This window comes from Sarcophilus harrisii, chromosome 1 (genome assembly GCF_902635505.1).
Source record: "Sarcophilus harrisii chromosome 1, mSarHar1.11, whole genome shotgun sequence".
Lineage (NCBI taxonomy): Eukaryota > Metazoa > Chordata > Mammalia > Dasyuromorphia > Dasyuridae > Sarcophilus > Sarcophilus harrisii.
The window spans coordinates 572,220,603-572,233,181 of NC_045426.1; the positions used below are offsets into that span (position 1 = coordinate 572,220,603).

At 32.3% G+C, this 12,579-nt stretch overlaps 1 long non-coding RNA gene across 1 annotated transcript; it reads right to left on the minus strand.

Annotated features, from left to right (window-relative positions):
- Positions 1–4,270: 4,270 nt before the first annotated feature.
- On the minus strand, positions 4,271–12,369 carry LOC116421349. Its single transcript, XR_004231680.1, has 3 exons — positions 12,235–12,369; positions 11,915–11,976; positions 4,271–4,399 (listed from the first exon to the last, which is right to left on the minus strand). It is a non-coding gene; the product is annotated as an uncharacterized LOC116421349 (long non-coding RNA).
- Between the last annotated feature and the right edge of the window lie 210 nt (positions 12,370–12,579).

Consider the following 12,579-nt stretch of genomic DNA (forward strand, 5'->3'; position numbering starts at 1 on the left):
TCCCCTCCTTCTCCCCACCCCTTCCCCAAGATGGCAGGTAGACCAATACACATTAAATATGTTAAAGTATATGTTAAATACAATATATGTGTACATATCCATATACTTATTTTGCTGCACAAGAAAAAATGGATTTAGAAATAAGGTAAAAATAACCTGAGAAGGAAAACAAAAATACAAGTGGGCAATAACAGAAGGAGTAGAAATGCTGTGTTGTGGTCCACATTTATTTCCCATAGTTCTTTTACTGGGTGTAGCTGGTTCTCTTCATTATTGAACAACTGGAGCTTATTTGGTTCATCTCATTGTTGAAGATGGCCACTTCCATCAGAATTGATCATCATATAGTATTGTTGTTGAAGTATATAATGATCTCCTGCTTCTGCTCATTTCATTTAGCATCAGTTCATGCAAGTCACTCCAGGCCTTTCTGCAATCCTCCTGCTAGTCATTTCTTACTGAATAATAATATTCCATAACATTCATATATCACAATTTATTCAGCCATTCTCCATATGATGGGCATCCACTCAGTTTCCAGTTTCTAGCTACTACAAAGGGAACTGCTACAAACATTTTTTGCACATATGGGTCCCTTTCCTTTCTTTAAGACCTCTTTGGGATATAAGCCCAGTAGTAACATTGCTGGATCAAAGGGTATGCACAGTTTGATAACTTTTTGAGCATAGTTCCAAATTTCTAGGAGTGCCAATTTTTGAAGAAATCTGAAATACAACAGTTATTATGTCTTCCAAAACCTCTGGAATGCAATAACTCTGCTATTTTTCTGTTAGGTAAAATGGCCATAACATCAAACATACATCTGGGACATTACCTATACAGTACAGGAAGAGAGCCATACATTGAATCTGTGGAGTATTTGTATACATTGGTTTGCCTGTGGTTTCCCTCATTAGACTGTAAGTTCCTTGTGGACAAGGATTATCATTTGCTTCTTTTTATATCCCCAGCATTTAGCACAATGTTCAACACATGGTAGTTATTTAATTAATGTTTGTTGAATGATTGAGTCAGGAGACTTGGATTTGAATCTAAATTCCAATATGCATTTGCTCATTAACAATATGACTGCAGGCAAGTCAGTTAACAAATCAGAAGGCAATCTTCCTCAACTGTAAAATGAGTATAGTATTATTAGGACTACTTTCCCCACTTTGTTATGAGAAAATTGTTTTGAAATTTCAAAGCAAATGTAAATATTAGTTATTAGTATTTCAAATAAATTTCCCAGTATCTCCTATGCATGCAGAAAGTGCAAGTCTGAAGAATGTAGATTTTTTTTTTCCCTCTAAGAACACCAGTTGCAAAGTTAGAATATAGTGTCAGCTGTTTGATGCTCACACAGGCTCCCATTTGCTTTAATGGAAGCAACTGTGTGTCTCTGAAGGTAGCATATCCTATTGCTTTACAGGGTCTGACATTTGTGGTCTACAGATGAGCCACTTGATTAGAAGGCCTATTAATACCCTTTTAAGTCTATCAGTGTTAAGCTAAATACCTTGTATGGTATTAATGCTAGCAGTTTATGAGTAGGGCACAGGCATAGGCCCTTAGAACAGACTGAGAAAACAGCATGCACTGAAAGTTTGGGAATTAATGGGAAAGACCTAATAGTGAACAACCATGAAACCATCTGTAAGATTTTATGTTTTAGGATGCAAGTGACCATGTAAGTTCTGGTACCATGGAAAAACCCTAAGAAAAAGTTTAAAAGCTAGGACCCAAAAATGATAGATTGGAAAATTAACAAATACATTACAAAGCAGCCAGATGCATGGTAGACTCCTGAAAGGTATGTACCCCTCACGCCTGTTTCTCTTTCTCTTACTGTCTCTCCCTCCTTCCCTCCCTCTCTCTCTTTAAATTTAATCATTTTAAGCATAAATGCAAACATGAGTAAAATAAAAAAGAACATTTCCATGTACATAGTAGAACATAAGAGAGGATTCAGTATAAAATAATACATTTCTATTTCACAAAAAAGAACCTATGTAATAAATCCTACACATTGTTTTCAGAGCAAGCTAGCTTTTCTATGCTTCCTCCTTGTTTTTTTTTTTTTGTTGTTGTTTTGTTTTGTTGTTGTTGTTGTTGTTGTTCTTTGCTGTGTACTTTTCATTTTATTTTTTCTCTTTCCATCCCTCCCCCCAACACCTGCCCTAGAAAAGGTTACAATTAAATACATACATATTTAGAAACCAATGCACATATTATATATGCACACATACATGCATGTATATAAGACCATAGCATACATATTTCTGTTTATCAGTTCCTTCTCTGGAGGTAGATAGTGTCCTCCTTCATAGGTCCAAGTTTTTCCATGTTTTTCTAAATCAACCAGATCATCATTTCTTATATTACAGCAGTATTCTGTCACAATTATATTCTATCTGAGAGATTATCTATGAAAGTTTCCCTCCAATTTTCTGTTTTCCTTCTAATCTTGACTGCATTGGCTTTATTTTTAGGAGAACATTTAAATTTAAAATAATTAAAATTATCCATTTTTCATTTCAACAATGTTCTCATCTTATAATATAGTTTAAGATTTGGTATTGCTAAATCTCCTTCCTTTACATTTTTATTCCCTTACCTTACTTTATTTGTATAAAGAGTATTTTGTGTGTATGTTTATGTAGTGCCTGAATCTGTTTTGGCAGATATACTCTGTTATTTTATACTGTTGGATTGTCGAGTTATTTTAAATTGTTTAAAACAATATTGAATAATATTGGTGACACATAGCATAGTTTCTCTATTTTTCTTTTTTGAGGAAATCTATTGAGTTTTAACTTTTGACATAATGATTACTACTCTTTTTTTTTAACATAATAAATTCTACTACAGCCCTTTATTTTACTTTTTTGTGCATCTCTCCTTTTTATTGTGTTTCCTGAAAACAATATATTGTTAAATTCAGATTTTTAATCTATTCTGTTACCCATTCCATTTCATGGGTAAATTCATCCCATTTACATTCTAAGTTAAAATTACTTGTTCTGTATGTCCCTTCATTATATTTCCCCTCACTGTCCTCCCTACCCTATTAATCATATCACTCAGCTAACTTACTTCTACCAACTATGTTGCCCTCCTACTATTTAACCTACTCAACCCTCTAAGACCCAACCCTTATTCTTTCTCCCACTCTTCACCTTATTCTATCTATCTTTCTAAGAGCTTTACTTTTATTCCCTCCTTCTCTTAATTTGTAATTTTTAATCTACTCACCCTTCTAAAAGTTCCTCCCTATCCTATCTCCTACTCTCATATGTCTTTCTAATTTTAGAAGACTTTTATATTCCTCTTTAACTCCTTTCCAATGAAAGTAAGGTTCCAATGTTACCAACTCTCCTCCATTGCACTTACTACATCAGTTCTTCCTTTCATGCCTGATTTGTATGATAATTACTCTTTCAAAAAAAAAAATCTGTCCTATGTAATTTCTTAAAAAAGAAAGATCAGCTTACCTCTTCCTTTCAAACTTTCAAAATACTCAAATAATGATGACAGTCATGAATACTGATATTATTTTCCACATATAAGAAGTAAACAGTTTGACCTTATTGAATCCCTTATAAGTGGTCTTTAACATATTTCTTATATTTTTCCTGGATCTTAAATACTGAACTTTTCATTAAGTTCTGCTTTTTTCGTCACTAATAGCAGAAAGTCTTTTGATTTGTTAAATGTTATTCTTTTACCTCACTCAGGATAATACTTAATTTTGTTGGGTAAATTACCCTTGGTTGTAACTTCATTTCTTTTTGGTTTTAAACTTCACTAACATCCTCTTAAACGGAACACAAATCTTTCTATTCTGATAATAACTATCTATATTTGGGTTTTTTCTCCTTTGCTTATTTTTATTTTGTTTTTAGCACCTCATTATTATAATCAATTTCTAGTCTCTGGAGAGTGGGGAATTATTCCCCAAATCTCATATACTTTTTTTTTTCCTGAATTCTGTCCTGTGACCTAATTTTGATAATTCTCTTTAGCTCAAAGCCATAGCCAGCTCTTCCAGGCATTCTGTCCCTTAAATATTCTTGGTCCCTATGGTCCTTCTGGTGACTCAAACTTCAACTGCGCTTTCTTCCCTACATCTGAAACTAGGGACTCTGTTCTCCTGCACACAGTTAGAAGGGTCCTTGCATCAATGCTGCTGCACTTGCCAAGTATGTACTATATGTACATCCTTGGACTACATCTGGTCAGCACAACTGAGCTTGGTGTTGCTCACCTGTGGAAAGTCCTTGAATCTTCCCCATTTCAGATGTCTGATGCCCACAGTATCCTTGAGGTGAAAGTTTCTGAGGCTGAGGCTGGCTCTCAGATGCCTCCAGGACATATTTGCTGATTTCTTGGATTTGACCTGTTGGCAATTGGAATTGATTCAGGTCAAACTTTCTTTTCATCGAGAAAATTTGGAGAATTTAAAGTTTTCTGACCTACTCAGTTATTTCTCTGAATTTTCTTAGCAGATGTGTGCCTCTTTTGGATAAGTGGTCTGATGAACTAATCTAATACCGGGAGAAATGAGTCATCTTGGGTGTATGTACTCAGGATTGAAACACATAAACTTTTACCTTTCAGTAATATCACTCACTCTGATCCATTAGGCAAGTCATGTTCACTGAGATTTAGTTTTTTCTGATTTCATAATAGAATGTACATACATTCATTCATGGTTTAATTAGTCTCCTCAATCTAAAGGTAGGTGAGACTACACTATATTTATGTACTTTTAAGTTTACTGATGAAACTAGAGAACAATATATATAATGACCACATTAAAGTATGTGAAAAACAACTCTGAGACTCAAAAATGTGGTGACTAATCGTGACTCCAAAGAATGGATGCTTCCTACCTCTTGGTAGAGACATGATGGACTAAATGTTTAGAAGGAGACAGACATTTACAGACAAGGACAATGAGTTGATTTGTTTTGCTTGACTATATTTGTTACAGGATATAGCTTCTATTTGTTTGTTTAATGGGAATGAGTTAGTAGTGGTAAAGATTCAAAATAAAAAAAAATGAAAAGAATGTTAAAGCTTTTTTAAAAAAAAACAAAGTATAAAATATTTTAAAAGTCATAGAAAAAAAAGAAAAAGTTCAGACAGGAACACAAACAAATAGGGCCATTACTAAATTTAATATATTTTAAAAAACATATGTATAATTCATATAGTTCATGGTTACATATGGGAACTTTCTTCTTTGTTTACAGAAATAGTCAAATCTGTAAATGAATATTCTATATAAGGAAAAGAAATTTTTCAAAGAGAAATTATGTCAATAAACATTTATTAATTTCTTATTATATGCCAGGCACTATGCTAAGCCCTGGGTAACACAAATATAAAGGATGAAATATTCCCTACTCTCACAGAACTTACATTATCAGTATGCTGCTGGTTTTAAAGTATAAGTTCTTAAGGAACTAATTTATATTTATTTGTATAACCTTACTACTATAGCTTACCAAATTCAAATTTACATTTTTTGAGGGTTTTAATTGACTTTTCTGTATACCATTCTTCCTATTGGGTCTGGGAATTAGCAGATTGAAATTAAGAATGGTTGTGACCTATGGTTTTTTACTCAGATACAACTGCCTAAAGTTTTTTAGGGCTTTTAAAAAGAGGTTTCTGAACTATTTAAGAGTTATCAGATTATACTCATACAATTTATGTTAACAATGGGCTTCAAGGTAGGTGGAAGGTTTGTTGATAGGAGAATTAGCTCTCGGATTTAAGGCAGAGAAAGTCAGAATATGTTTTTTTAGACCTGGAGGGTTTTGTGAGTGAAACAGTTTGAATCTTCATGGCATAGAATTGTATTGTGCTATTTCCTACTTTCCTTCCCTAGACATAATGATTCCAAATTGGAATCATGATGAACAGGCTGAACTGTTTTGGTATTATGCAGTAATTCAGAGTGGCAAGTTTCTAACCACCTCCTCCAGGACTTCCCCCCAATATACTCAGTGGAAGAACGGATACCTGGGAGAACAAGGTGACCTAGAACAGAGAGCATGAGAACAGCATTATTACCAATGACAGGATTCTGACATTCTTACCTCAATTCCTGCCATTTAATCCTACTTACTCTTTTAAGGACCAATATAATGGACGTATTTTTCAATGAAACCTTCCCAGATGCCTCAGTTAAGAGCAATTTATTCTCTCTTTGACCCTGAATATCACTTTACATATTTTAAAAAGTATCTTATTCTACTTTATATAATATGTTTGAGTATGTGTTAAGATTATAGATTTTGAAATGAAAGAAATCTTAGAGTTCATGTAGCCCAATACCCTCATTTCACAGTTGAGGAAAAATAGGTCCCAAAAGACTGTAATGTTTTATATTCCAGATTGAATTATAAGATACTTGAGGGAAAAGATCATATCTTAATTTATTTTTCTCGGCACTTTGCAAAGTGTCTTGCATGTAGGACAAGATCAAGTGTTTATTATATATTGAAATTAGGTGGCAAGATTCATATTCTTTTCTAGATGTTTCCTTTTGATTGATATTCCATGATGTTTCTATAATTTTTGTGATCGTAATTTAAAAAAAACACATTAGTCTTGGAATTAAGAGATTTAGTGATCTAGATTCAAATAATGTCTTTGTCTGGGACTAAACTCTGTATCCCTGTTAAAATAATTTCTTATCAAAGTTCAGTTTCTTCATTGGTAAATGAGGTGGTTGGATTAGCTTCTATTATTCTTTCCAACTCTTACATGTTATGATTCCACAAAAACATAATTAAATGGTCTGTATTCTCTACTTCTTTGGCAGCTGCAGGGAGGAGGGAAGACAGAAAATAAAATAGTTAACAATCAAAATTCCCAAAATTAAGAGGAGGGAGAGGAATCAGCACCCATGGCAGTACTCAATTCTCATTTTTTGGATGTCGTAAAATGAATGTATTTTAAGCAAACTGGTGGAGATATTCATATTCTTAAAAGGTCAGAAGAAAAAGAAGTAATTTCTGAATAGAATGCCCAATTTATTTGTATTGATAACTTCCTTAGTTTTGAAAAATGTCTAGAAATCAGGCAGAGAAAGGTCATTTGTAGGCATTTTTCAAAAGGAAAACTAACCTGAATTGGCAAGTGACCTGGTATCATAGCTCTCATTTTCATGACATCCCTTCTTGATTATTATTGGAAACTATGTCCCCTCAAGTTAATCTCTTGGGCTCTTGAAGCATATGATTTGAATCAATTTCCATAAGTGTACCAGGCTTCTCAGTCCTGTCAGCAGTCAAAATAGAATGATCCATCCATCTTATTTGATCTTGGTTTCTTTGCTTATATATTAATTGTAAAGGGAATAAATTAAAAAAAACAATTTAATGGAGATTCCTTTTTATCATATTATACAAGAAAATTTCTTTCACAACTCATCTGGAATGATTATATCTCAATTAGATAGCCAGTGATGTTAGGAAGGAAAAAAAGAGAATGATCACTGCAGGTAGAATAAATTGTAGAGAATGATTAATAATTTGCTCTTTGAGCCCAACAACTGTGCTTGCCAATAGGGGGCTTAAATGGAAACTAGATAATTCAGAAAGAGTGACTTAAGGTAATAAAACATTTTGAAATAAATTGCATTTAGAAAGCAAAAGGATATACATCTAACATAATGTATTATCATTTGATCTTAAAATATAGACATATTAACATTTACTAGGCAAATATAATATAATTTGAGTACTAGTACCTGAGGAATTAAGAAAAGCTTTCCATAGAAGGTAATATAGAGGATGAGCTTTGAATAAAGCTAAATCTTTTTAAATGGCAAAAGTGAGAAGGGAATACATTGTAGGTGGGAAATGGAATGCCAAATTTGGGGACCATTCTTTCTAGGTAGTGTGTCAAGTACCAGAATGTGAAATAAAACTGGAAAAGTAGAATGAATCTCAAAAAAGTTAGGGGTATTTAAAATTTTAAGAATTTCCTAAGGCACAAGTCTGATAATGTCACTTTCCTACTTAGAAGTCTCCAGTGGCTCTAAGATGTTTTTTGCTATAGAATAACACAAAATAAAAAACAGACTTACATTTAATTTGCCCTTTTCCTTCCCCGCCTCTAATTTTCTAATTTCTTTCCTTTTTGAGTCTCCCTTCATGAATCTTACAGACAATATTTGGGCACATGTTATATCCAAGTCTCCCTATATCATGTTACCCGTCAAGAGTTACAGAAGGAGAATAGGGAGTAGACCTGTAATTTCACTGATGCGGGGAACTTCTTATACAGTTCAGGTCAGCACCTCCTCTGTGATTTATAATCTTTAGAGAATTAAGTAGGTCAGTAAGAGGTTAATTGATTTACTCCAGGTTACATGGTTAGTATATGGGAGAGAGACAGGACTTGAACGCAGCTCTTTCTAAAGGCAACATCAATTCTCCCTATGCCTTGCAGAAAATGGATGGTTAATATAAATTCGTTGAATTTAACTGAGTGGGTGATTTCAGTATGTTAAATTTGCAATGTCTTTGGCACATCAGTAACCAACAAAAAAAGACACCATAAGGACAAAATAGAGTACTCTAATAGGAGCAGTGTAATTTTTCTATGGATATAATTTATGGCTCCAGGAAAGGGTTGAATACAAAATCTTATTAAAGAGAACTGACTTGTTTATATCAGTGTAGGAGTAATTTACATGTTGGATCATATGCCATTAATAGTCATATTCAAAAGATCTTATATGTCTTTAAAATATAATTCTACATTACAAACCAAATAGTTTATGATTATTGGGTAAAAAGCCTGACTTTCCAAGAATGAGAAACTAAAGCCTTTAACTAATAAGGAAAAGCAGAGTTCATCTAGTTTTACTAGTTCAGATTCCATTATAATGTAAGTTCCTTGAGGACGGGAGCTATTTTTTTTACCTCTTTTTTTATCCCTAGCACTTAGCAGGGTGCTTGGCACACAGTACTTGTTTAATAAATGTTTACTGATTCATTCTTTCCTATTTTCCACAACAATTCTGTGGTCTCTAGTAAAAATATTCAGTCACTCTTTCATAGTTCCCTCTTTTCTAGGTCTCCTCTAACTTCTAATCTGGTCTTCCATTTTCCAATCTTCTAACCTATCTCTAATATTAGAGTAGAAGGCTTCATTCAATAGTTTTCTCTATTGGAGAAGTTCAGTGGAGGTGGCAGACTGTATCTATGAAATAGAGGTAAATGAGAGACATGGGGAATAGGAGAAAAATTGAGAATATAGAGATAACTTTTAATTAGAGAGATGAGATAAATCAATGTGTCCTCCTTAATTTTTAATCCCAATCCAGTGATTTATTTCATTCTTTTATTTTTTGCCAAAACTTGCAAATATTCACTACTTACTATGACTGCATTCATCTTACATCAAGATAAAAAAAAGTAGAGTGAAGACAGCAAATCTTTGAGAAAGCAGTTTAAACATATTGCTGTTTTTATTTTAATTCATTCTTTATTTCAAGGAATGTTTGTTGAATGTCTGCTACATTCATGTTACAAGCAGTTTTTTTTTCATCATGTCTTAGCCTTCTAAAGCAAACATATCTCTTGATTTTTAAAAAATGTTTTGTGTGGAAAGGTGCAGACCAGTGGGATAGGGAAAGATGACTTTTTTGGGGGGAAAATTTCTAATTTTTCAGATGGAAACGATGTTCCTAAGAAAATTAAATTTTTTTCAGTTAAATTTTTCTGTCATACCTTCTCACCTTGCCCTTCCTGTCAAGAACCCTGTGGTCTTTGTGTCTAATGCTAGAGCTTTTATATACATTCTTGAGACATAAACCATTCCAAAAGGCAGCATATTTGTATTTGTAACACAAACCACCTGTTGTGGCTGTTTCCAATTATTAGAAGTGCTTGGACAATTATTAGCAGTTATTAATTAAAAAAAACTATGTAAGCATCTATGTTTTTCTATTATATATTTCTCATTATATATGCAGGGTGTTATAAAAAGTCTTGAAAGCATACATAGGCACATATAACAAATAATAATACACATACCTCTAAAACTTTGAACTAAATATTCTCTGGTCATCATCATTAGATGCCCATGGTTCTAAATAATCTCTGCTCAGTAACTCTATTACTATTTCGTATCTTAAAATAATCTCTAACTTAATAGGTCAACTTAATTCTTTGGTATTGTAGAGACAGAACTAATATAAATAATAAAAGCAGAAAAAAATACCTATTTTTTTTGCCCATAATTTCAACTCTTTCCATATCCAAACTTTTTTTTTCAGAATTGTTCAAAAATAGCTAAAAATGTGAACTTTATGTCTTCTATTTTCTTTTCTATTCTCTACTGTAGATATTAACAAGCAGTGAAATGTCTAAAAGGTGGTTATACAAAGCACATGGAAAAGAAAGGTGGGAAAAAACTATGAAGCAATTTTAATCCTTAAATTATAAAAATCTGAAGGCTGTCCCCTAAGACCTTTCTTTCAAAAGTCTCTTTCAAAGATACAATTAATTACATGTAATTAAGGAAAATATTATTTTAAAAAATAGAATATAAAAATTAAGATTATATAATTGGTTTTTCTTCAGTTGTCTTTGTTTTTATGCTAATGCAAACTTTAAAAAAATAAATTTTAATGCTTTAAGAAAAAGATCATAATATGTAAGGAATCATCTTTCTCAAAACAATATGCAAACTTTCTGACAAAAGAAAACACCCTAAATACAGCATTAAAAGACATGCACTTTGTTAATTGTGGAAATATATATAAAAGAATTGCATGTTTAACATATATTGGATTATTTGTTGTTTTAGGGGAGGGTATGGAGGAAAGGGAGAGAGAAAAAATTTGGAGCACAAGGTTTTGCAAGGATGAAATATTGAAAACTATCTTTATATATATTTTGAAAATAAAGAGCCATTAATAAATAAATAAATATTACTAGAAGCATTTATATAACAATAAAAACCATTATGACAATTTTGCATAAAGAAAAATAAAAGAAAAATATGCACTCCAGTTGAAAGTTATCTAGAACTAAGAAAGATTGGGGTTTAGGAGGGTAGGACAAATCTGGCAATCCAAACAATATGTAGGAGAAGTATATGTTTGAGAAATATTATTGAGATTTTTATCATGTCTTTTTGCTATTAAAATAGCAATAGCAATAGTCTAATAAATTAGACTGTTTCACTGCCATTTTACTGAAGAAAATAAGAATGAAAGTTTGTTTAGATGGGATGATTTTTTTTTACAAAGTGCTTTTTGCAATAACAAAACATTCATTTTGATGGCAAAATCTTTATTTCAATGTCTTTATAAGTCTTCAAACACTTTTGGTGCTGGTGGTATTATTTTTCATCATTGAGGATTTTAGTAAGAAGGCAGCATGGTAACACAATGCTGTTTTCAAAGAAGCTAAAATAATTTTCATGTGAGATAAACAAAAACAATGTTTCTATTTTGTAGTTGTAAGTTAATCAATTCTCCGACCCTTTAAGACAACTTCTGACCTGCCTTTTAATATCAATGTCCTTTAAAATTTTTTTCATTTGGTTATATGTTTAGCTTTCTACACCTTGAGGATAGGGACTATATCTGTTTTTAAAAAGGTATTATAATAATTTATAATACTACGGGAGAGGCAGAGATGTGCTGGAACCAGCTCATAGTAGCTTGCAAGATATCAGGAAAGAAAAATTTCTAACAATTAGAGCTTGCCTCAGGAGGTGATAGGTTCCCCCTCCTTAGTGGTCTTCAAGCAGAAAGTGAACAGCTACTAATTGGGTATTATATAATGGGAATTACTTCTTTTTTTTTTTTTTGCATGAGGTAGACTAGATTGTTGATTAGAGACAATAGCTAAATTTTCATTGTGAGCATTTATACCTCAGAAAGTGGGAAAGGCCAAAGATCTGGACTTGATGTATGATTTTGTTGATGTTCTGAACCTAAGAAAACAATGGGAAAAATGTTAATAATGTAATTTAAATTTGTGCTACATGAACAATTTTTTTGCCATGCAAATATTTTTTTTTCTTTCTTTCTGAGATAGTTCTAAGCAAAAGCATTAGATCAAAAGCCAGCATAAAACCTGAGTTCAAATCCCACCTAGGATGCAACCTCTATGAACATGAATGAATTATTTAATTTTCTGAATCTGTTTTTCAAATCCATAAAATGAAGATAATGATACCTATAGTACCAACCTATGAAGTATTGTTGATTCTTTCTTATTTTCTATCTGTGTCATCCCAAGGACAGGAGGAATTAGTACCCTTCTTACATTCATTTCCTTTTCTAAACTGTTGTTCTATCCTCAGCACTTGATAGTAATTCTTTGATAATCTGGAAAAAAAATTCCTTGTCACCAATGTCTTTGATGACATTAAAAATTCAACATGAGAAACTGAGATAGTTTTACTGATAGAAATGATATTAAAGGATGGAAATTACTGTAAGTTTTGCTGTGTTTTAAGGACCATGAGGTCTTTCCATTTGATTCATCGTGGAAATTTTACAATGCTCTGTCTCCCCTATTATCATGTGAGCCC